This window comes from Poecilia mexicana, unplaced genomic scaffold (genome assembly GCF_051168715.1).
Source record: "Poecilia mexicana isolate PSO_F unplaced genomic scaffold, ASM5116871v1 scaffold_1, whole genome shotgun sequence".
Taxonomy (NCBI): Eukaryota; Metazoa; Chordata; class Actinopteri; order Cyprinodontiformes; family Poeciliidae; genus Poecilia; species Poecilia mexicana.
Genome location: NW_028263370.1, coordinates 19,696,620 through 19,723,921, shown reverse-complemented (window position 1 = coordinate 19,723,921; position 27,302 = coordinate 19,696,620). Strand labels below are relative to the sequence as shown.

At 36.5% G+C, this 27,302-nt stretch overlaps 1 long non-coding RNA gene across 1 annotated transcript; it reads right to left on the bottom strand.

Annotated features, from left to right (window-relative positions):
- Nucleotides 1-16,397: 16,397 nt before the first annotated feature.
- Nucleotides 16,398-17,564, bottom strand: LOC148161201 (uncharacterized). The gene is made up of 3 exons (XR_015763003.1): nt 17,331-17,564; nt 17,009-17,099; nt 16,398-16,683 (listed from the first exon to the last, which is right to left on the bottom strand). It is a non-coding gene; the product is annotated as an uncharacterized LOC148161201 (long non-coding RNA).
- Between the last annotated feature and the right edge of the window lie 9,738 nt (nt 17,565-27,302).

Here is a 27,302-nt window from a genome sequence, read left to right as displayed (position 1 = left end):
GAAGTGAGAACTTATAAACTCCTACCCCCTAAACACTTGAAACTTTAGAGTCCTACTGTCATTAAAAAAATCACAATCAAAGTGGCAGTCAGAAGTAACAGTTACTAATATTTACCTATACATTTTCCCATTTTATGCTGGTTTGTCTTTCTAAACCCTTACACCAAGTTATCTGCAATACACACCTTATTGCTTTCTGTCACCCATATGTGTATCTATTGAAAATTACCTCTTTGTACTTTCTTTTGAATTTAAAATCAATATGACATGAATTCTCCTCCTGGTCCTCTTCAACATTGTTCTGGCTGGGTTTTTTGATATCTGCAGTGAAATTGTTTTTTCTTAGAGCGAGCAGGGAGCCGAGCATTACAGTGATCAATTTAGCATGTTAGAAAAAAGAAATCCCACTGATGATTGGTTTTAAAATCATCAAGCAAAGACTTGGACAAGAAATGCATTGTTCAAGCGCACACGTTTAGAATTTAATATTAGGTAAAATTTACACACTCCCTCAGAATTCATTGAAAACATTTATGAATTGATGAGTACCTGTTTTTATCTGGCAGTATTTCACATAATATCCATGGTTATTCAGAAATGTGAATGCATCATAAGTCATTCTGCCTGTACGCAACACTTCCAAGTACAGCGCATGCAATATACAGATCTACCACCAACAGAGCTGATTATTTGCTCCTGGATCTGAAACACTCCTCAAGCACTTCAGTTCATCTCCTCCAAGATTCAATCACTCAAAACACAAAGACTGAAGCTCTATTAAACACTTGTGTGTTTGAGTGATCATGTAACTTTGTGTGCATGGAGGAATTTCACAGCTGAACTCAATGAGATTTTGATGTTTGCATATATATCATCATTTATAACTGGGTTGCAGAGATCTGAAATATTTTATCCCTGTGTTAGATATACTCCATATACTCTCTCTGAATATATATTTTGTTATATAATTTAATATATATTTTTATAAAGTACATGCTGATAAAGAAACTTTTATAACCCAAAGTCCACCATCTTAAACCATTTCCTGCACATGACCTCAATTAATTTCTGCAAATTTTATGTAGAAAAGCATTTCAACGAATCTAAGACATTATGTGGAAAAATGTTTTACCTTCCTTATCAAAGATGTATGTATTTTATGCATCACCTAAATGCTTTCTTTTAACTGTAAAACTATTTCATTTTCAATATACTAAAAAAATAGTTTCAATTGTTTTTCCCACATTTTAAATAAACCTGCCTGCTGCTGCATGAAGTTGAGTTTCTCCTTCAGTATCTATTTAATAACACTAACATCAGTAGATGGCGCTAGAAGGCTATCATTTAGCGTTACTGTGCCACGAACACATGCACACATGCAAGGTCAGTTTCTGCACTCACTCAAATGTATACACACCGCTTTCTGCATTGTGCATACAATGTTCATTTGTGTGTGTAGTACATTTCTTTGACACAGAAATCTTGACTCGTCTTTTCATGATAAAGACTCATAGCGTCTTTATCCATTTAATTTCTAATATTCTGTAATAGACTCGCCACATGCTGCTTATAAACACCAATGTTAAAAATCAAGACAATCACTATGTGGTTGTATCGTTTGAGTATTTTGTAGTTTTTGGGTTTCACTCACTTTAATTGGGTTTAGTATATTTTAATTCAGTTCTTTCCTTTAAAAAATGAATGACCACCTCTGACTCTCCTCTCTCCTCTCTCACCTTTTCAGCAGCTTTTCCAACTTTCAGCGCAGAACTTCTGAAGGAGTGAAACGGTGGGGAACAGCACATGGTAAGTCTTTATTTGTTCATTTGGTTTCATCCTCTTTTTTCCATATTCATCCTCACTTCATCTTCACTTTCATTCATTTAGCATATCCGTTGCTCTAGTCATCCATACTTCTGCGTTTTGTACCCAACCCCCCTCCTCCCTCTTTCTTTGCTTCTCTGTTAACTATAAAGATTTTTCTTTAAATCACAGTCTCTTTCTTTGATGAATTTCATTCTTTTTTTGTCGCATCTGCCCTGCTCCCCCAATCTGCCTGTTCTTTTAATCTTTCGTTCCTCTCCGCTTTTCTTTCATTGTCTGCACCTTCTCTGCCTACCTCATGTTGCTATCCCATAATCCAAAGCTCCACTAAGGGACGTGGCACCCTGTCTGCAGAGCCCACCCTCCTACTGAGGGTATCAAGGACAGAGCGTGTGTTTGAGAGCCACACTGTGTGATTGTGTAGTGGAGGTGTGTTTATGTATGAGCTTTAAGTCGTGGATAACAATGTCTTTTTTTTTTTTCTTTTTTTTTTTGAGGGGAAACAGAAATACACGTGTGAATGAATGTGTACATTTAGTGACTCCCATGTAACTTTGAGTGGAACTGTGTTTTCAAATTTGAATTATTGGGTGTGTGTTGCGATCTGCCACACAATCCACAAACACAAAACGTTGATCAGGAGAAAATTTACCATCGTGAAAACAGATTTTACAACAGATTTTCTTTTTTCTTGTCATTTTTGTGAGTCTGGGTTAGCTGTTTTTAATAAGCCTGATCATGACATAGAAGAACTGCAAACTGGTGGCAGTCATATAACTAACAAGGTTAATTAATACATAATTAACTGTATTAACTAATAATACTTTACTATAGTAATAAAATGTCAAACATATGTAGATTTAAAATATGATTCTTCGACAATTTTAGGCTTTTTTCATATAAAATATGGGTGATTGAAACAGACTTATGATGTTTTTTTATTTCAACCAGGGTAAACAAATGTCTGAGCAAAGGATTAGATTTACCAGATAGATTGGAATATTTTCTTCATATTGCATTTATAAAATTAGGACAAATTATTTAGTTTTATTCAATTAATAAAACTTTTTATTGTTGCCATAACAAATGTGGCAACATTTTTCATAAGATTGGCAAATTTGATATTTAGCTGAGGACTTGCTTAGGTTTAAGCAAAAAATAAAAAATGTAATTTAAGCTGGTGTGTGTTAGGATAGCTGGTCAGTCATAAATTACTGACCATGGTTCCCTTAAAACCAGCTAGTTCAGTCACCGCTGCTCATAGAACATGAGCCAAAAATAATTAACTGCAACTCAAAGAGCAAGGTGTTAAAATGACTGAACCAAACATTTATGTAACAGCAGTGGATCTGTATGCCTTTTATATTCTGTTTCAAAACTGAGGCAGAAAAAAAAACTGCTAAATGAAAAGCTTTAATTGGGACAGACTGAAAATATATTTACACCATTTTAAGTTCTGAAGATGATCATTAACCTGCTTGCTTTATATTTGATTTTCAGTCATATTGTGGTTAAAGCTTATTGCTGGAACTCTACTGTCTGGGGTATAATTCCTCAGAGGAAACATCAGTGGATGACGACGCTTTAGGATCCATGTTGGATTTTGTTAATAGTTGTTCATTTACAGATCAATTTAAAACTTACTACTTTTTGTCAGTACTTTTCATTTAAAGTTATTTCCACCGTTTACTGCCTTCAGCATTTTGTTTGGTAATCGTAACATCGCTAAAATGAAAATGCGCCTCTGGACCTTTTCAGTGGGGAAATAACAGTTTAAGGCTCCCTAAAGGAAAACTGTCCATATTTAGGAAAACAAAGCAAAACCTCAACTGGAGTTAATGAATAAATGACAGAAGAGAAAGACTGTTAATCCAGGAAACAGTCAGCATCTAATGCTGATTAAATGAAGAGTTTAGATTTATGTTAAGCTTTTTCCTTCTGTGATGTCTTGATAAAGAAACTGAAACACAAACACATCAGTTTACAGCAGCCGATTATGAGAACAAATTCAACTTTGCCCAACTCTCTTTGTATAGACATGTATTTAGTGAGTCTAGAGTATTAGACCTAACAGTTAATCAAATAAGTCAAGTAAAGAATCAAAATACATTAAGTATAAATCACTGCATTGGAGAAAATATCATTACTTTGTGATATACTTTATCTTAAAATAAGATCATGGAATTTAGATGACTCAACAATAAACGACAAGTGGGGAGGGCGTGGTACCACTGTACTGCTTCCTGCACTGGGTGTGTGTGTGTGTGTGTGTGTGTGCCAGTCACCCCAGGGTGAGGGGATTAAGTGTGAGCCAATGCAGTAAAGGTTAGCGCTTGGTCTCTTACGGAGGCCTCTATCGCACACAAATCTCTGAAAAGGGGAGGAGAGTGAGATGACATTATCATGGGCCCAGAGCCACTCAAAGAGGAATGAGTTTTCTCAAAGCTCATAAAGTTGCCGAGGAAAACTGATCAAATCTCTGCACAAATCCTCGAGACAGAAAGCTGCAAAACTGAACTCCATATAAAATTACAAGAGGAAACATTGCTAAACTAAAACCATGCGGTGGAATTAAACACCTTCCCCCCCACTCCTTTTCTCAGAAATGGAGTACGATTGAAGTTTTCTTTTACCGAGTTCATTTCGGATGGTGGACATTTTGGGATTTTTTTTTCTTCTCTGCTGAGAAGTCACAAAATGGCGGCCTGGAGGACTGAAAAAAGTGGAAACAGAGGGATGAGCGCATAAGTAAGACCAAAGGTGTGTGTGTGCGTGTGTGTGTGTGTGTGTACACGTCATGCATGCAGACTGATTCTGCACAGCTTTTCCTCTGAAACTGATACGAAAGAGATTCCCTCTCTCTCTTTTTCTCTCTTTCTCTGAAATCTGCCTACGCGCACACTCAGAACGTGTTTTACATCGTGGCATTCTTGCTATGTTGAAAATGTCTTAATATTTTGCAGTTAACTTTTTTTAAAATCACGTGCCTTGTACTTGATACTGATTTTGTCAATTTGTTTCCTTTTTGAGCATTTTGCTTTGAGCTGAAGACATCCTACATGCTTTTCAACTCAAATAATTTCATTTGTTAAAATATTTTTTAAATTATCTAAATATGAAAATAATGTCGTGTGTCAACATGTTGGCTATAACAGTTAGCCAGTCTGTATCTTTTTAACTGAATAACCTTGAGTCCAGTATGAGTGTTAAGTGTAAACTTTATGCTTTCAGTGTTTCAGTGTACACTGTTTTAATGATACAATGCTTCAACATGTCAGGCCTACGTGACTGTGGCTTTGGATTTATTACATATTGTTTGTGGTACATTTTATATAGCGTAAAGGGACTTTTTTTCATACCATAGTTCTGTAATTTAATGAGGTTTTTCATAAACTAGTTAAATTCTGGTTCTCCTGTATCACCTAAACATTTCTAAACTTTGTGTTATCTCCAGTGAGTGACAGGATGATCATCAAGTCTTCTGTATCTTTTGCCAGATTGCCTGACAAAAGCCAGGAATGGTTAATATAGAACTGAACCTTTGTGAATTTGTTTAGGCACTGCTATATTACTATATACATGTGGGGTATTCATAACGTGAGTATTTGTTGGGAAAAAGGTGAAATGAAAAGTATAGATGCAACTGATAAAAGATTTGTGAAAAACTATTCATAAATGATATTTTCAACCAAAAGAATAATTTTGCTCCAAAAAACCTGAGATGTATTTGTGAAAAAGTTGCCCTGCAGGTGTGTGGACCAAAACAAGGAAATAGTGCCAACCTGTGAGGTCGACTTCTAACATTTGTATTGTCACGCGACATCTTTTGCAAGACTAGCGGGATCCAGTGCCAGGGTCTGCAGCTGCTTGAGTGCTGGTATCCTGCTACTTTTGGATGCATCCCTGCTCTGACCAGGGGGTGGACTGGCATACAGGACTACCGGAGATTTCCCTAGTGGGCCGATGGGTTAGTGGGCCGGTGGTTAAACCCGTGGAGAAGCTGCCCCACAGTCACACAGCACGTTCTTGTTTTGCAGGGCCACAAATGCACCAGACTGCGCCATATCAAATGCCTTCTCTGCCTCTCCTGATCTCCAGTCAGGCAGGCCTCAGCATGCGCCTGCAGAGTGGACCTTTAAACACTTGAACGAGCGCTACAGGGCCAGCCAGCTGACAATGAAGAGCGGAGATCAGAAATACTCGTTCAATAAAGGCCGCCTTATAAAAACAAATAACCTCTGTGGCCCGTTTTAAATTTTTTAAAAATATTTTTAGCCTCTAGTGGCCATTATTGAACAGTAATTAGACAGGAAATAAGGAAGTGAGATAAAGGGCCGGGAATCGAACCCAGGACATTTGAGTTGAGGACTATAGTCTCTGTAGTCGGTGTGCACACTTTATCAGTTGAACCACTCAGCCCCCCCTGTGATGCTTCTTAAAAACTTACCAGTCACAAAACAGGATGAGCCTTCTCCTTACTAGTGCAACATAATTAAATCTCCCCGTTTGTCTCACACATCAGCGGAGAGATGCGCAGTGCAGTGGCTGTAGCTCGTCATGCAGGGCCGGCCCAAGGTGAAATGAGGCCCCAATCAATATGATTTAGTTCCCCCTCTTCCTGTTTAGACCATTACCGCCACTGAATGCATTTTAATACAGATTTGGCAGGTTGATTTGGCTGAGATTAAAAACAATCACTAATAATTGGTAAATTTTTGCTGAGGTGATTTGTAAACAAACCGAGCACAAGCTCAAAGATTAAACTCATAACACCAGATTCTGACTGTGGTAACACAACAATGAAACTGTGAACATTATCCTTTGCACTTTTACAAAGTAAGCCTGCCCATTACTGTAAATCTTAAATTTAAATATTGAATTTTACAGCTGAAAAGCTGAAGGTGTGCCAATCTGTTAGGAGCCACTTTGTCTTCTCCTACTCTGACCCACCTGAATCAAATGAATGGATAATTACTAGATCTTTTCAAAACTTGCTGACATGCCTGGGAGGAAAATCAGCCTTTTGATTCAAGTGTGTTTGAGCAGAAGTGCATCCAAAAGTTTCAGGACAGCTGCCCTGAAGGACTTGAGTTGCAGACCGCTGATCTAGATGACCTAACAATAGAATAACATCTAATACATTTGTTGGCCTAGAAACATGAATGGGAACACATTCAGTGAAGCATGAACTGTTTCTGTTCTCGTTAGCACTAATGCACCTACATTTTGAAGTAAGTGTGTGTGAGATGGGCTCTACTTAGGAAGAGAGGAAAGCAGAACATTTACAAGTCAGTTCTACAGTTTATAAAAGCATGCATTAAAGAATCTGTGTTGCACAGAGAGAGATGTGTTGAACTCTAACAATGATTTTTCAGGTGATTAAATGCATTTTTGTAAGTTAACAATGTAAGGCATAAAATTTAAATGAAGTTAAATACACACGTCAGATTTTTATTTAGATCCTAAGGGCTTATTGCCACTTTTATTGAGCAATATTTCTTCTGAAATGGGAAAAGGTCTAAATTGCCTTATTTTAATGGGCATATTTATATGTAATATATATAGAGAGGTATTTATTATATGCACTCACTCGCTACAATTAATATAAAGGAGAGTTTGAACAGCATGTCTGATCTGGTTCCTGTACTCAAAACAGACTTTTAATAAAAACGTTGTCCAAACTCTCAGAATTTTCTCGATCAAAAAATTCAGATCGGTTCAGACATTCAGATTCTTCAGGTTCCTGATGATGTGCAGTGCACATCGCCCAACATCTCTGACCATCTCTGACGTTTTGGTGTCAGATTCATCCATATTCAGTAACAACATGCTCACGCAGTTACCAGAACCTGCTACATATGTATGTATGCAGTTTTTGCACCAAGTACACTTGTACCCACCGTCACCATTTGAGAAATCATCATTGGGTAAATAAAATCTGAATGTTTCAGCTTTCGTCTGCAATTGACTTTCAGGAAAACTCGTAATTGTTGCCTTATTTAGTCTGGTTCACTATGGTAATGCTCCGTTTCTGGTGATTTATAATTTAAAGTTGGTGTTAACTGTAAGTAACTTAAAAAGTTTAAACTGTGTTCTGTCCATTGGAGCTTTGAACCTTAATATAGACATTTTATTTTGTTCCTTTTCAAAGCATTTTCACATATTTTACAGATTGTTAGTCATAAAAAGAGCAGCTTAGTATGTGAAGACATGAAAGTGAGTCAACCACTCTATAAGACAGCTAAAATCAGAAATCTCTTCAACTCCAACCAGCTTTTGATTAAAAATACCCCTTCAAAGCTCGAACTGAACTAAATATCATGATGTGAACTGCTACTATAAACTACTTCAGTATCAGTTCAAAGACATTCTGCAGGCTGAGAAAGACCCACATTTCAATGTTTTCAGTCAATTTTTTATTTTAGAAATTGTCAGGAACAAAGCTTTGCATGATTTTTGTCTGTTTTTGTCCTCACCATTTTAGTCGAGGTTGTTTTTGTCAAGTTTAAATGTAAATCAGTCCCTTAGAGATTAGTAAAATCAGACAATGTGGACATACTTTTTTCATGTTAACAGATAAATGCATGCCTTTTGAAGGAAATGAGTTTCAGCTGACTTTAGCCAAACTTTGCGCTGTGAGATTTTACCCGGCTGTGTTAATTAACACCCAGCCACTGTCTGGTTGTGTGACTGAGACAGTTCACATTTATTTTCCACCTTTCTTCCTTCTGGTGTTGCTGCTACTTACCAAATATAGCTTGTGTGTGTGTGCGTGTGCCCAGCTGTATCCTTGACCATTTTGTAAGTAAGCCAGCATGGGAGCAACTCAAAACCAAAAGGCCATTTGACTCCAAACATTCAATTCTCTCTTCATTAGCAGTCACATTACTTTAGATTAGCAGAAAGTGGACATTTACAGGCGACACTGACGCCACAATTAAAATTAATTTAAAAATAAGACACAAAGAGAAGTAATTACTCCAAGTGTTAAAGGTTTTCTCCCTGGTAACTTCTCTTATCGTTTTATTGCTCCATTTTTTCAGAGCAAAATAAAAATGCAAAAGAGAGAGTGGACTTAGCAGCAAGAGGAATTAAGAGCTAGCAGTGACTCATTAATGACTTCACCTGATTATTAGGAATGGGAAGTTGCCCCGTAAAGGTTGAGTAGTTTACAATGAAATCTTTTAATTAGACTGGATTTGGTCTGATTGAAATGAAATATAAATAGCTTCTTAAACAGCTTATCACAACCTCTGTAATTTTCTAAGCTCTGTTCTTGAAAGTTTTTTTTGTGCCCAAAACAAGGAGGCAAACATTTCTTTAAAAAACAAGTTCTAAAAAAAGGAAAAATGATCAGATTATGTGCTCTTGTTAGGCCACAATTCAAATATTCACACATTTCAGGGGGCTGCATGCTGATAACTGCCTTAGTGCCGTATGGAAAAACACAACAGAAAAAAATGAAGCACCGAATAGACACTGAAACGAGAGTCTACTTTTTTTTAGGTACTGAATGGCAAGACGGTTAATAATACATTACTTACCAGAGAGAAAAACACAGGGAGGTCAGAGGTTATGGCTTATTTCAAGACAGTTGCTTTGGTGTGTCTTTTATAACCTGAGGCCATTTGGCAGCATTCAGAGTCCAGGACAAAGCCTGGACCAAAAAAAAAGTATTGGGTCAAAATTTCCACAGGAAATGATGGTGCTGAATTTTTGAGTCCATGTTATATGAAAACAACATTTATGATGCCTCTGCTCAAAAAGAACAATTGGTAAAACACTAATGGGTCCCGATCAGAAGTTTCTAGCTATACTAACCAAAGCTGTGTGCTGACTTAATCACTCCTCCTTTGGTTTTAAAAATTACGTAAATATTGTTTTTATTTAACTGAAGACAGTTATGGCATAACTACATATTGATTTGTTCTATCTACCTACTCAACTCTTGAATTGGTTTATAGTCATCTAGTGACTTTGCATTGCAGAGTTGTTCTTATCTTATTTGATATAATTTGAACTAATGGGAGCAGGTAGGCATTAAATAACAGGGGCCTCAAGATGGAACCATGGGGTACCCCAAATGGGATTTCTGTCAACTTGGATGAAAGGTTATCTATTGACACAAAGAACTCGCTGTCATTTTAGTAAGACTCAAATCAGTCAAGTCCTGTTCCAAAAAGTCTGACCCAGTTCTTCAGTTGATTCAACCATCCAACTTGGTTGACCTTTTGTACCCTGATCTACATTGTCAAATGCTAGACTGAAGTCTAATAATACTAGCACTGTGGTTCTTCTGTAGTCTCTATTTATGTGGATGTTATTAACCATTTCGACAGTCTCAGTTCTGTGGTGAGCACAAAAACTGGACTGAAAGACATCAAAGTAGTTGGCCATTTTTAAGAAGATATTTAACTGTTTAAACAACATTTTCAACAAATTTACTGATGAATGGAAGATTGGAGACTGGTCTGCAATTTTCAGTAGAAGCTTGTCCTACTTGTTCTTTTTTAGCTGTTTGATAAATGTTGTCTTCAACAGCAGTTTTATAAACAGCAGTGCTATAAGCATTTTCTGCAAGACTGCCACACTAATTTTGGGCTTGAATATAACTCAGTGGACAGAGGTCATGGCTCCAATTAACATTATGTATAGGGAAAGATTCACGCTGGACCTCAAGTTGCTTGGGTTTTGTTCATCTTCACTCATCCTTCAGAAATTGGGACCTTGATTCCCAAATGAAATGTAAAAAAAAATACTTCAATCTGAAAAGAGGATTTTAGACCACTGAGCATCAGTTCAATACTTTTCCTCCTCAGCCAGGTAAGAGGATTTTGACCATGCCTGTGGCTCAGGATTGGTTTGACACAACTTGACAACTGCAGCCTGTGTCCTGGGTATGTCTGTGTGTGTTGGCTCTTAAAACTCTGACTCCAGCTGTAGTCCACACCTTGTGAATCTTGTGGAAACAAAAAAAAAAAACTCCTAATCTTCTGAAGGATGCTGTTATCCCTGTTGCTTTCTGCACCTTTTTGTGCCACATGTCTGCTCAACTTTCATGGATCAGCTTGGATTCAGCACTCTGAACAGCCAGCTCCGTTAGGAACGATCTGTTTTGGTTCAACCTCCTTGTGCAACATGTCAATATTCAGTCAGCTTCCCATGGTTTTGTTGGACATAACAGAACATTTCAGTATTATTACCAGTTTATAAGTTTCACATTTTCAAATAAATCAGTAAATTTATTTGACTTGTTGAGAGTGTAGGTATTTAAATACTAATACCAGTGGTGCGTGTTCATAACTGTTTTGGGGCAACGCTGACTTCAGTGCTGATATTGCACCATTCTTTTTAACACTCAGTAATCTATGAATTTGCTTTACACACACTGCAGGTTTCAGCATTTTGGCAAAATATTCTGATAAAAATCTGTTTAGTGCCAAAGCTTTTTAAGACAAGCCACTTAACTCTGACTTTGTACTACATTTCATCGCTCTCCCTCTTCTCCTTCAAACTGCTCCCCTCTGTGAGGTGTTACAAGCTGGAGCAGTGCTACTATATCACTATCTGTAGTGTTTAAAGTGTGTGTGGGCGCATAGACAAGACTCAGGCAAGCCCTCTTATCCAAATCCATTCCTCACTCCACAATATCTACAAAAACACTCACATGCACGCACAAAAAAACACCTCTACAGACTGCATAGCCTGTTTGGTATAGATAAGCAGGTGAGTTTTGTACTGAGTCAAGTAAACCTACAACCATGAAGAGGGTAAAAGAGAGAGATTGATATTTACATTTATATTTACCCAGTGAGAAGAAAGAAAGGGATGAGTGAGGAAGAAAGGGGCAAAGAAAAGAGAAAAAGATGTTTATGATATTATCTCTAAGAGAATATTTACTTCTCAGTGGGAAATAGTTGCCTGCTGCCTCTCCTCAGTGGGGCAGGACATACACAAAAACCACAAGCTTTCTGCCAGAAGCCTTTTATGTTTGCATAGAGTTAACTTTAAGAAGGCCTGGCACCTTTTTTAAATATTCAAACTAATTTGACCATGGTGGAATTAAATCTGTGTTAGTGACACATTATTTGTTCATCAGGAAGTCATTATCAAAGACAAACATGATGGCTGTGCTAATGAAAAAAAACAGTGATTGTTGGCAGGGTGATCTTAAGTTAGGATGTTTCACAGTGAAAGAGAGAACTACCAGGACCATGACAGAGTCAAAGAAGTTAACCCTGATAAGTATGAGTAAAGTGTGCCTAATCACAACCAGCAGCACAAACCACCAAAGGATCTAATTTCTCTGCAGACAAACTCAAACCAAATCAAATGCATCTTAAAGTGATGCTTGTTGATGGTGTTGTGTGCCATTGTGGAAATGTCTGTTCATTGCAGCAGGAATGTATTTTAATTTGAGGGTTCTGTGAGCATGTAACAGTTTAAGACTTTTCCTGAAACTGTAAGTTTCCATAAAACAGAATTCATATTCTATAAGGGCAAATGAAGTTTGATCATTTCTGTTATAGTTTGGTCACAGTTGTGGCAGCTGCGCCTCTATTAGACTGTCCCAGGGCAGCTGTGGCTACTATCCAGTAGCTTTCCACCATCAGCGAGTTAATGTGTGGGTGGATGGGTGAGTGCTGAAAGTAGTGTGAAGCACTTTGGGGTCCTTTGCACTTGATGAAATGCTGTATGAGTAGAAATACATAAAAGATATTTGACCAAACCTCAACCTGCCCACCATAGTTGGAAAACAGCCAAACTGTAGCAATTATTTTGTAATTTACGAAGAAAAGCATAGCACTGAGCAACAAACCACTCAGTCAAGTAAAAAAAGGAGATCCTAAATGTAATTTAGGATCTGTGTTCTTTGCTTAAAACAGAACCAGATGTTCATCATAGTTTAACAGTCCAAGTGAAGCACATCCATGGGTCGTTTATTTCATTACCCCTCTAACCTTCTCCATAGTCTTTCTTTAACTTCGTCTATTAGTCATCAACGCTTTATTCTGTTGCTACCATATATCAGTTCTTTTTTTTCTCAGTTTCAGCACTTGCCTGTCTCCAAATTCTTTTAATTTGTGTCCTTCCAACCCTCTCATCCGTCTCTGTCCACCACTCTGTACTCCCCGTCTTGCAGTAAAAATTGGCTACTGGTCTGTCATGGCTGAATGACGGATTAGAGGACTAAGGTGGCTGTTCGTCATTTCAACATTCCATATATTTAGTCAATTCAGCAGCACCCTATTATGCTTAGTATCCCTTTTTACAGCATCATCTTTATTTTTCTGATCTATGATTGTATGTTGCTCTTGCTTTTTGCATTATCTGTTGCATCCTATATTGGGTTTGCTCTCATTCCCATAATCTTCTAATGAAACTCATTAAATGCAGACAGTTAAACCTTAAACCATACAAACTAATGTAAAACCCAGCATTTTTCTGAACACCTTAAATAGCAATGAATGAGGTGTGCATCCACCAAACAACATAAAGCACAACTTTATGGCAGCAATGTTTGAACATATTTAGAACCCAAAACACACAGGAATGTCTGTGTCAAACTAAACTTCACAATACGTAAATAATGGAAGAATGGAAATATTTTGTATAAAACGCAAAATAAAGATTAGATTTATTTATTTTTTTAATCCTGTGGAACTGGTGTGTTTTCCGATCAATCAATCAATCAATCAAATTTTATTTGTATAGCACATTTCAGCAGCAGGCATTTCAAAGTGCTTTACATGATTTTCAAAACATGCCGGTCTGCACTTCTTAAAACCTTGAGCATGACAAGAAAAGATGATGAACAAGATGAAATAAAACATACTTTGGCTAAATTCTTTTATTTTACCCCTCTTTCCTTTTTAAAAACAAAACAGGCTTTTATTCCATTACCTCAAACAAGTGTTTTTTGAAAAGCACGCACATAAGTATATATTTAAAATTTGTATTTTAACAACCAAAGCTGGAGTTCAAGTATTTGTTCTGGTTTACGTACCAGCAGGTTTTTCTTTGATTCTTTGTAAAACATTGATAGTTAATGTGAGAAGCCTAAAGTCATTGGCAGATATGTGGACATAATGATTAAAATCATTGCTACATTGATTCATTATTTCTGCTTTTCATTTAAAAGTAGTAGCAACTAGGATAAAGTACCGTATTTTCCGCACTATACGGCGCACCGGATTATAAGGCGCACCTTCAATGAATGGCCTATTTTAAAACTTTATTCATATATAAGGCGCATCGCATTATAAGGCGCATAGAATAGACGCTACAGTTAGGGTTGCCACCCGTCCCATATTGAACCTTTACGGGACGCGATTTGTTCTGTAATCTACAAAAGTGGTCCCCGAGTAAATTATATAGTAGGCTGCCCCAGTCATTGTTTCACTCACGGTGCTGCGATATTGTGCCCAACTACTTTCTGGGTAACACAGACCAAACGACACGCTGCCGCCGCAGTCTCTGTCTCTCTTCCCCCTGGCTTTAAATGTTGGGGCTGGTCCCTTGGCAACCCTACACTGAAAGAAAAAAGCTGTTCAGTTTACTTAATTTTATTGTGTACATCCGTCCCACACAATGCAAATAAGTAGAACAGACATATTTTATTTACATTAGATTACTTGAAAATATTAAGTTGAAACTACAAACATTTTATCTCTTACCATAATGTAAATATATTATGTATTATCGATAACTTTTTTTATGTCTTAGCAACACTATTATAATGAGTAACACCAGCTTATTTTTCATTGCCAGTATTACTCAATGAAATTGTGTTGGGCGAACACAATTCTATCATGTTAATGGAACACATGTTACAGCTTTAAATCCTACTTAATTTTTTCAAGTTATCTATATACCTTTCTAATGTAAAAAATTAAATAAAAAAGAAACAGATCTTTGACAAGAAAGACAAAGAGTGCAAGTGCTGCTGAACAATTGAACTTTATTTAAATGAACATTTCTAAATCACACCATTTTGTATTTAACATTTTTTACATTTAAGACACAGAACATTTTTAAATTGAGTCTTACCTGAAATACAATTTTTATGAACAAACATGTTATTTAAGATATGAAATGATGTCAAGTTTTGATATATTAATATTTAAGATATAAAATGGATAAGAAAATATAATAGTTAAGCTTTATAAAACATATTTAACATGGTATAGAATAGTATTTCAGATTTTAACTATGTTTTTGAACATGTAACATGACATTAAAGCTGCAGTATGCAAGTAAGCAAATTGTTTTTTTTTACATGTTTATCAACATTATAACAATGTCATATCAGTGGAAGACGGCGCTGGATTTCTTCCACAGATTATGTTTCTCGCTGTACTGTAAAAGACGAGGGAAATTTTATACAACTGTTTTTAAAGAACTTAATTTTTATAAGTTACACACTGCAGGTTTAAAGGTTAATCTGGAACATATTTGTACAAGAGATATACAAGATTATGTAGAAAAGTAAGTCGGATTTCAATAACACTATTTGACAGGGTGCCCATATGACTGACATGAGATAATATGTAAAATATTTTTTTTATAAAAGTTACATTTGGCAGCATACATGCTCAAAAAAGCTGAACATGTATGATGCTGATACTTTTCTAAATCATTTTATCTTTTATAGAGATATGTTAAAGGTCAACCTTTAAGCTGCTGTATGTTCCACTGAGAAAAAAAAATATTTTTTTTTTGTTTAAACTATCACTATATTATTACATTACAAACAATAAAACATCAGACAGAAAATTGGTGAAAAAAACTGAGCCTCGTCTTATACAGACACAACGTACTGATAGTTCTAACCAATATGTAAAAAGAAAGTTATAAAAGTTACGTACTGCAGCATTAATTTCATATTAATACATGTTCAAACACAGTTTGTAGAAATCTGGCTAAGACTTTATTTGACGGGGGTGCACAAGACTGACATGACACTGTCATGAACATAAAAGAGTCTTTATAAATGTCTATGAATGTTGTTATGAAGTGTCATTTGGTAAATAATGACACTTTTAATGCAAAGTTGCTCCAAAAGTTGCATTAAAAGTGCCAACTTTGCATTAAAGTGTCATTATTTACCAAATGACACTTCATAGCAGTCATAGACATTAGTAAAGACTCCTTCCTGTTCATGACAGATGCTATGCCAGGTTTATGATAGGTTTCTATCAACTTTATTGAACATGTACATGCTGCCAAATGTAACTTTTGTGACAATTCTTTTGTACATATTTGTTAAAATTATGTCAAGTCTGTATAACACAGCTTATTTTTTTATATCATCAGTCTCATGTTTTACTGTTTACTATGCAATATCATAGTGACAGTTTAAACAAATATGTGAAAAACCTATTGCTTATAAATATCACATACTGCAACTTAATAGTTGACCTTGAACATATTTCTGCAGTTAGTTATTAAAAAATAATAAATTTGTGTCCTGCAATGAGGAATACAACAACAGAAAACACAAAAAGTGAACATTAGAACATTATTAAATAAAAAACTTTAAAATGTCCATTTACTCACTCATAGAGGCAGTTTTTAAGGAATAATGTCTTGTTGGACAGTTTACCTCCATCCAGTTCTATTATTATCTTCTGTAACACCTCAAAAGTGTAGCGAAGATCAGCAGGGTAGGCGAGGTTCAGCCCATATATCAGTCCAACAAGTATTACAACAGCTGTTGGCACACTATTCAAATTGGACACCACCCTGATGCCTTCATGGACGATCCTGATGTCTTCATGTGATGAAGTCTTTCAGATGAAAAACGCCGGTGGTGGTGGTGGTTCCAATAGCCTCTTCAATGGTAGCTTCATCCACACCCTATGTGAAGTGATGACAAGTTAATCTCTCTTTCTCTAGACCTAGATGCATCTATATATATAGATAGACATTTCTCTGTAAGAGCTATCTCTAAAAGGTTGGACAGATCAATGTAAATTTCGATGAATATAGATATCTCAAGTATATCTAAATGTAGAGATAGACATAGATGGATGTATCTATCCTTGTGGAAAGAGATATATTCATATCTAGAGAAATCTAAATCTAGATAGAAATAATTATGCATGTACAGATCTAAATCTTTCTTTATATTTAGAGATATTTATCCATCTCTAGTTGTGTAAATACACTTATAGATACATACCACATACTCCTGGATGAGCTTGGCTGGATCTTCTCCCATATACATGCAGACTTCCTTAATGACACTCCCATGCAGCATCAACATCTTCACACTGAAGGAAATTAATGGAATTAGAATCTTTTTTCAAGCCTTATGCTTGAAGTTTAACAATTTACTTTACACAACTATTTTTAAAGTGAAGACATACAGTAGAGGTTGAAGTGAAAACAAGCAGGTGTAAAAGTTCAAGGTGAGAACATTTAACACAAGAAAAATTTAATTTTCTGCATTAAAAAAGTTTATCCAAAAAGATTGATAGTTGTGTTGTGGCTACATCACTTACCTCCTCCATTTGTGCAACAACTTGTCCTAGCATTTGTCCAAGCTGTCCTCCTCTTCTTTTGAACATCTTCATCAGGTTGTCAAAATGGAGATCCAGCTGAGACAAGAACTTTGACTGAAGTGGTATGGTGGTAATTCTCTTAAACTCAAGAGTTTATCTGAAAAAAAGAGCACAAAGTAATGAGCTTCAAATGTTCAACACTTGTAAGAGCCCAACAATCACTGCTGTGTTTAAAAAAACATACGTCACCATCAACACTTCTTAGTAGATATTTACAGAGGGCACTTTACACAAGACTTGAGCATCTGGAAGACATTTGGATTCAAATAAGATTCTGAATTTATACTCCATACTGTGCTCCATCCCAGCGCGCTGGAGCATTGAGCCCTGCCCTCCACATAGCGCCGCTGCCGCGGTAGAACCATTACATTAGCACAACGAAACATAGAGATGGAGAGGATTATTAAGGTAGTGCAGTGCACCACAGATAAGGAAAAATAACGCAGAAAACAGTCGAAGTACTCAAAATCTCTCTTATTCTTATTTTTGTCGCTCAGTCAGCGACGCTATAAGCAGACCCGTTACCATAACAACAGACAATGGTTCTCTTAGTTTCCCATGATTCGACAACAAAAGACATGCAGACATTTTCCATACTAAGAACAGAACACTGAATCCATTACTCCAACAGCTACAGCCAGTCTAAGTAACTGACTCAGTAGCAATGAGGAAAAAAAGCAACATGAACACTTTGCAAGCTAGTGGCTTTTCACTAGCTTATCGAGCTATCAAAACTGCCTCGTTACTCTCTCCCAAGCACACAACTTACAAATTTGATCAGTAACAACTGTTTTTTTGTGAACTACTTTGATAAACGATGATGTACTGATCTGTACTAGAGCTAAGCCCTGGTGCTAATAACGGTAGCTAGCAAAGTGAAAACCAAAGAACATGCCGAAGGTTTACAAATGACTTCTCATACAGAATGATAATTTTTGTGGAAACATTCCCAACTACAAAAAATAATATTTAGATCACTTACCTAATCGGTCCACCTCCAAAGACTTGTCTTGTGGTCTTGTGGCTGAATAGTCAGAAGAAACTGCGCGGCAATCGCGATATCTTTAAAATTATCTTTTGACTTCTTATTGGTTAAGATTCAATAGCCCGCTCTTATTATTGTCCAATCATATTTAATTCTTGTCTTTGTTATATTGCATCATTTCCGGTAATGATAAAACATGATTACAATGGTTTTAGTAATCTAATTTAATCACGTTAAATCAACATATGAAAAATGTGTAGTTTCATTATTGTTTGTTATTAAGTAAATTGTTCTTAATTCAATTGTGTAAATACAAGAAAGATGACTGAATTGTGTAGTATTAACTTATTTTGTTTGTGCAAATTCAAAAACCCCTCAATTCTCATTTTTTCAGTGTAGTCGAAGTAACCCGGATAAATGTCTAAAGCCACTTTGTTGACATAAAGAATGTCAGCAAAGCAGTCCGACTGCTGTCGGCGAGGAGAGCTTTCCGCGACTGGGCTGGGGCGTGGCCGGACGATGGTCACCCTTCTCCGTTTGCGCACAGCATGTTCGTGGAGAACGTGGTGCTAAATGACCTCCAGACGACCTGATTCTAGATGTTCAGTAGGTAGATAGGTCAGTCAAACTTTATTAACAAACTAGCGTTCTGACAACTATCCCAGCATGCACCTCGCGCTTCTTCTACGGGCAAAAATGAAGTCGGCGGCTGCTTACCGTAGTTGCTACACCTGTTGTGGCTCAATATTGGTCCATATATAAGGTGCACCGGATTATAAGGTGCACTGTCGGCTTTTGAGGAAATTGAAGGTGTTTAGGTGCGCCTTATAGTGCGGAAAATACGTTATTCAGATGTGAGTTTGAAAACGTGGAGCTTGCTGTTGTTGCAGTAAGGCAGGGGTGTCAAACTCAATTTCACTGAGGGCCACTTCAGCATATTGGCCCCTTCAATGGGCCACATTGACGGTACAAATCTGGAGTGCATCCCTGCTAAAACACCCCAGACAAAAGGTTGACTTCCCTCATTCAGTTCTGTAGAGGCTTATAATGAGTCAATGGTCCAGGTGTGTTGGAGAAGGAATGCATCTAAAGCTGCAGATGGTAGCTCTGGAAAACTAGACTTGGGCACCTCTAGCATAAATGTATGAAAATACAATGTTAAAAATAAATTAAACACCTCATATTGTTACATAACTGATTTTATGTATTGAAGTTTTAAATATTACATTTGAGTTTCCATGGATGTAAAATTACTGCTCAGTTTAAAAATTACAATATTTAAATCAGTTGTTTAAAGGTGAGCAAACAAATAATAAAAACAAGTCACATGGGCAGACATTATAGACTTTACGCAAAGATTTAGTCTCAGGCAGCTGAAATCAATTAATTTAAAAAATCCTTTCTGAATATCATCTCATGGTCTCTGAACTAAATGCGTCTTTCTGACCGGGAGCTGACAGCGTGTTGAAGAGTTATGGACCGGACGCTTTGGAGCGTCTGGTTAGGAAGCGCATTACAAACCTTTGGTTGAAATGTAGTTTGTAGTCAATTCGTGCTCAAAACCTTAAGTCAATCATTGGCCTATAAAATGCTTGGGGGCCACATGTGGCCCACGGGCCTTGAGTTTGACACATGTGCATTACACCATAGACCTGCCATTTGGTAATTGAAGTAAAGTAGCTTCGATTTCAAATAAGCCTACTGGCAAATTAACCATCACAGAAGAGGAAGGCTCTTGTTGTGTCACTGCACCCCAAGAGATGCATAACCTACAAAAACCGTTTCTGTCTGGTTTTGAACCAGAGACCTTTTGCATGTAAAGCAAACATGATAACCACTACACTACAGGAACTGAACGTCTCTGCTTTGTTTCAGTTTGAGGTTCCAAAATTGATGATGTGAGATGCAACGCATGAAAATTTCAACTGAGGCTTGCACACAGATGCCTGGATTCAGAGTACAGACCATGACACCACAGAACCCTTGTTGACCTTTAGTAAACACCTGTGATGAATAGAACATGCAAAAACCATTTCTGTCTGGTTTCGAACCAGAGACCTTTTGCATGTAAAGAAAACGTGATAACCACTACACTACAGAAACTCATACTCTATGCAGTGTTCCTGGTAGATGATCCACATTTTGTTAGAGACTAATGTCAACGATGGGCATGGAACAATGTCAAATACTTACAGATCCTCTCAGAGAGCACAGTAACTTGGTGAACAAACTGTCAGACTTATAATTGTGCCTAATTTCACATTACAGTCCATAAACTAAGCCTGGAATCAACAAATTGTATTGAAGATGTCATTAGCAGAGACAAATGGTTCTACAGAGACTTGGCTAAATGGCTATAAGATAAAATACTTACAAATAAAAAATGGTTCAAAAATAAAATTAACACATTTAAATAAAAAATATCTCTGAAATACAATCACTTGAAAATTAAAAATGGTTCAAAAATACAATCAACACTTCAAAATACAAAATCTCTGGAAAATAAAATATTATGTATGTTGTTTTGAAAAACATTAGAATATAAGCACTTTATTAAATCTTCAATGTGGTAAGATCATGTAAGTTCTTCTTAAATCCATGGAAACTCAACAGTTTGTAAGGTAGGTTAGCTCAGCAGGTTAGAGCACGGTGCTGGTAATGCTGAGGTCGTCGGTTCAAACCCCATATGGGGCAATTCATGTCTAAGGTCTTTCAGACAATCAACACTTCAAAATAAATAAGGGTTCAAAAATAAAATCAACACTTTACAATGAAAAAGGTTTCAAAAATAAAATCAACACTTCAAAATAAAAAAGGGTTCAAAAATAAAATCAACACTTTACAATAAAAAAGGTTTCAAAATAAAATCAACACTTCAAAATAAAAAATGGTTCAAAAATAAAATCAACAGTTCAAAATGTATAATGGTTTCTGTCTGTTCAGTCCATAAAATAAGCCTGGGATCAAAAATGTATTGAAGATCTCATTAGCAGAGACAAATGGTTCTACAGAGACTTGGCTAAAATGTAAAATCAATACTTACAAATAAAAAATGGTTAGGAAGCACATTACAGACCTTTAGTTGAAATGGAGCGTTAAATTCAAGTCTCCATTACAGACCAGAGAAAACTAAAGAGAATGCAACGTTGTGTTAATCCATTTGCATCGTCATTTATTTCCTCAAAATAAACTGAGGCAGTTTATCTTGAGGAAATAAATGACGATGCAAAAGTTAATTAGACTGTAACATGCGCAGTCTGCTGCTCAACCACTGCGGACTGCGAAGAATTAGAAACCGCTGGAAGTAACTCATCCAGCGGTTTTAACAAATGGAGCCTTCTGGGTTCACGTTACCCAGGAGAGCAGCGCTCTGGAGGAGCTGCAGACGTAACATCTGTCCGTTTGGGAGAAGCGAAACCACGCAAAAAAAAAAAAAAAAAATCCTGGTAAAAGCGCAGACAGGACCGCACAGGGTAAAACACTCAGAGTTCAGTTGATCTGTTTGGATCAGACAGATCCAACTGACTGATGAATTAACGCAGATTTTTCTGCAGATGGGAACCAGGAGGAAGTGCGTTCAGACCCCAGCGGGTGAAGTGATGCTAGTTTAATTTAATTTATTAAAAGTTATTGGAGTCACAGTCAGTGGTTTTTGTCACTACGGAGAAAAATGTAGATACATTTATTTGTTTAATTTGTGATGGGATCTGGATTCACGGTGATATTAACTAAACCGCATAAAATGCGGCTAAATATCCGATGTTAATATGATTGTAATTTCACGGATAAAAATAGTACATGACCGATTTTTTTATGTTGTCGGTCAAGATAACGGATAACAAAAAAAGTCTAGCGCGACCTGCCGCCCTGACACCAACTCACACATCTTCATTCACAGTCTTACTTGTAAATCAATTTATCTTTTCTTGGACTTTTTGATGTTAGCTTGTCGATGTCTCAGTCTTATTCGCTGGGAAAATCAATAAGCAGCTTGAGGTGACTCTGCTGCTCTCTAGTGGCGAGAAGCCGTAATGTTGGCTGGTAACAATCGGAATGCATTGTGGGAGATGTAGTTTGTAGTCAATTCGTGCTCAAAACCTATTTTAAGTCAATGTCGACCTATAAAATGCTGGGGGGGGCACATAAAATAACATGGCGGGCCGCGAGTTTGACACATGTGCAGTAAGGTGAATAGCGTACATGCAGATGTGCTCACCAGCCTACTCCTGTGATTAAAGCTGTTCATCTCCTGATGAGCACAGATTGACATCAGATGTGTCTGATAATCTCCAGCTGAGGGTAAATTGTCTCCCCAATGTTGTTTTCTTCTGTCAGATTTTGACAATTTTTAGTGTGGGCAAGAACCACTTCTTTTTTATTTATTTTTAAATAAGTGGGAACAATTTATTTAAATGGGAACAGTTCAAAAGTGTCCAAAGTGGACACTTTGGACTGAGTGTCCAAAGTGTCCACTTTGGACAGTTATCACTGAGTGTCCAAAGTGGACACTCAGTGATAACTTGTTTTGTTCAGACACTTTTAGGCTACAAAGGGAAGGTAAAGAAAATAAGAAGTTTGAGAATTTTGATATTGTTTTAATGAGTGTAAGAAGTTTTATTTTATATTGCATTATGCAAATGTGTTGAAACACAAAAATCATCTTACAAAGACGGTTAAGACTTTAATCTATTGTAAGCTCTCTGTATGTCTAAACCCTAAAGAATCTACAGCAACATTTCAAATGTTGAATGCCATTTTATTTGGACTGATTTGTTCTGTAGTCTACTGAGATACAGACACTCTAGAACATGGATTGTCAACAACATTTTCTCCATAACAGAAACGGATCAGCCTGTGGGATCAAGTGTATAGTGAATGTTACCTGGTACCCCAGAGCCTCAATGACCTGACGATGACCCTTTCAGAAAAACGGAACGTCTCATTACACACAAATCGCCAAATTTGATGGAAGCTCAAAAACAAATGAAACGTTATCGATATATTTAGATTTATTCTTGTGATTCACCTACCACTACTGTTAATTTTTGTTTCGACAGCTTGTGACTAAAACAATAACGGTTGTATGAATTGATTTAAATGCCCCTCTTGTCCAAACAAGCTTCATTCTTTTTTATAATCTTAACGTTGTACTCTGGTCACCAAAATTTACTTTATGCATTTCTATAGACAGAAGCAGTTTCAACCCTACAAAACTTGAGTTTGCATGAACTGTTTAGTCTAGCTCTGTCTGTGCTTTATTGTGAAGCCAGAACATATTCAGAGTAAGCACTATTGGGATAGCCTTTCAGCTTTCTTCTGAATCTGTACTGTGACTAAATGATTGGGGGCCTCATTGTGTTCAATGTATTGGAGGCAGTTTTCCAACCCTAATCTAGTGCAAATGTAATGCTAATTTTGCAAAACGGAGCCTGAAATTGCATGTTCTCCACATACATACATGGGTATTCCAGATACTTCAGCTTCCTCTCACAATTCAAACACGTTTGTTTACTTAAGTTGTGGTGTGAATTTGAGATTAGCAATAAGTGTAGACATTGATGGTTATCTGTTTTGTTTGTTCCTTTTGTTCTATGGTGGATTGGAGACCTGTCGGTCCAAGCCTGACTGCTTTGAGTGGCTGCATCCCCTCTGTTACCCCAGACGGGATTAGCAAAGAAGAAAATTATTGAGTGAATCAGAAAACAGCCAACACAGACTACTGTGCACATCTGTTGTTGAGGTGGAAGGCATTTATTTTGAATCAGCCTCCTAAACAATTTTACAACTTCAAGGAAGATATCTGCAGAGTATGTCATTCAAAAAAGCTACTTCTGTTGACTTTTATGTCAAGAAATACATACCAAAGTCCCCAGTTTAGTGTTAAAAGCCTTTGTTACAGCCCCTGAAAATGAGGTAGTTCATTTTCAAAACAGGTGGTTAAAAGAAAATCAAATAAATCTGGCTTTTGACATTCAAGTGAAATGCTACTGTACCTTACACATGAATGTATTTTCTAAATAGCAGAGGGAACCTTGGCACAGGGACTGGCTAATTATTCACAGATTGAAATTTGGCAGACACATGTGCTAATTATTAGTGCTTTTAGCAATTGTACTATCAGGGAATTAGCATAATGTCTCCCTAGTGGCCATTTTTAAAATGGCTGCCAAAACTACTGCAGGCTTAAACTAGTTTAAAATGACCGTAATTAAAGTTTACATGAAGTAATCAACATGATGGATTTTTAATATTTAAATTGTTTAGCAGAAGCAAGTATTCTTAGATTTTCAAGCTCTGTAATCATGTAACCAGTGTTATTTTGGAAATCGCTTAGGTTTTGGAGTGCAAGTCTTTCACTTTCAGGAAAGTAACTTTAGAGATAAATTATTCAGATTTTCTTTATTTGTGATTATACTTTTAGCCAATTACTAGAGATTTCACATATATACATGTCCATTATTTTCTCCTGAAAGAAAAAAGATAATCAAAGTTAGACTTTGTATTTTTTGCCTCAAAAAGATTTCACCTCATTAGTCATTGAAATCCAGTGCATTGCTGTTTTAGGGATTCTCTTAGTATTCAAAAGTTGAACTGTTTTGAAATGTAAAGTCACTGTTTAGATCAGTTGTTCTCAACTGGTCAGGCTTCTTGACCCACCTTCTTCTATTATTAACTAAAATTGTTCTCAAAATCCAGGAAATTCATCATCCGATTTTTTAAATGAATTAATTCATTGACTCAATCATTAATCATGAGGCTGAGTCAGCCTGTTGTTGCTGGTTGTACTGATGGTTACGTCGGCCTGGCTTGAATCCCGCACCACATATGGTTGACATAACCGCCAAACAATTACGACGGTTTTCTCAGTGGCTGTAAAATACACAATATAAATAAGTACAACTACTAATTTATAAACTCAAATGATGTATCTTAAACTCGGAATCATCACACTGACACCGTAACCAGCCCTGCAAAATGTGCTCTATTATCAGCAGATTTATTAAAATGAAAGCAAATTGATAAAATATGCAAATTAAAAGCGCTAAAACGTAGCAAATTAAGTTTTTTTTTTTAAAGCAGGGTGTTATGTAAAATCAGCTGTATAACATGTTACAATGTTATACCCTCATCAAAAACACATTGTGGATTATTGCTTTGATTCTTTTAATCATGTTTGAGAAGTTATTTAAAAAGTTATGATCATTCTCTTGATTCTGTTAATAACTAAATATTGACATTTTAACACAGTTGCATATCCTTTTTAGAGGAACTGTGAATTGTTGTCGAGACTGTAGAAGCTGGGAGTAATGCAGTATACTGTCAACTGATATGGATTGAATTGGATGAAGCATAACGGTTCCTGATAAACAAACATGTCTCCTCAGGTATGAGTCCTGTTTGGGAACTTCCAAATGAAGCCAACTCTGCAGTTAATTTTCCTGTTTATGAACAAATTATAAAATGCTAATTCAATCATTATCTTTGATGACATCATAATTGCTGGGAATTTAGCTTGGAAAATGTGCAATTTTTTATTATACAGGATTACCCTTCAGCTTACAGAGATAATCAGTCTGATCTGAGAACTTTAATTAACAATATCAAGCCAAAAATACATCTCAGCTGTCTGTCCATCTGCACACTCAACACCGGCCAGAAAAAATAAACAAATATAAGCAATGTCTGTTGAAGGTTTGGGTTACATTAAGAGATCAACGCTGGAAAAAGGGGGGAGCTGCAGTTGCTAAATAATTTTTTATCCTGGGAGATTGCAGGCTGATCTGATTTTGTACTTCACTGACAGTGTTGATCAGTTTGCATCATACATAAAGTCCAAATCCAGCATTTTTTCAAAATGTAGGAGACTTTATTAGTTAGTTGTTCAATGTAAAGACAAAAAGACGACTCACAAGGCATTTAGGCACTTAAATGTGATGAAGACAACTATCTGAAGTTCAAAACAACCATGACAATGGGGAAAGAAAAGGAATTAATTGAAGTTGAACACTGCATGGTTGTAGGAGCCAGGCTGGCTCTCATTTTACAGAGAATTATCCCTAAAAGAGATGATTTGTTTTCATCCGGTTATGTGGATGAAAATGCCTTATGAATATCATAGAATAGGCAAACTGGTCTGACATGCAACAAGGCCAACAACAAATCAATTACCCACTCATCCCAGCCAAAGTATGCAAAATACCACTTATGAACAAATAACATGTATAAATCAGAAGGGGCATAGCAGCGAAAAGCACTCCATCGAGGAACAGGAGAGTAAGGCTGAAGTTCACAAAAGCTGGTATTCAAGGTCAAGGTACTAAAATGACCTCCATGGTCTCCTGACCTCAAGTCACTAAAACACTTTTGGGATGCAGTAGAAAAGGACATTCTCTGGATTGTCAGTCGACAAAGTATGGTTTAAAATGTCTAACGTTTCTAACACCTTGTTAAATCTATGCCACAAATATTCTGGATGGTCAAAAGAGGTTCAACCCTGATCTGTGAGTGTTTTTATAGTTAAAACCTAGCTTACATGCTGTGAAAAACATTTTAAGCACAGCAGATGCATTATCGTACATTGTTTTAACACACATCTACACCCTGAATGAATATCTCTTAAGTTATTAACTCGATCATTAATAACCACAAGTATTTTATTTTTACTAGAGCCAAAAACTGATCGTTCCTAGAAAGGAACTACAAAGTTCCCCAAAGCCAGCTGTTGTAAAAATGCTTCACGTCGTCAGTTTTGAATAAGATTTAAGTAATTGCTCTCTCAAAACAATATGAATAACCTGATAGTTACAAAGAATTTCATCAAATTTATCTGAGTGCAATTTACTTTTAGGGATGGAAGTTGTATGATTAGGATTCTCTCTGCTCTTACGGCTAATCATGTCTAACAGACGTCAGCTCACGGAGAAGAA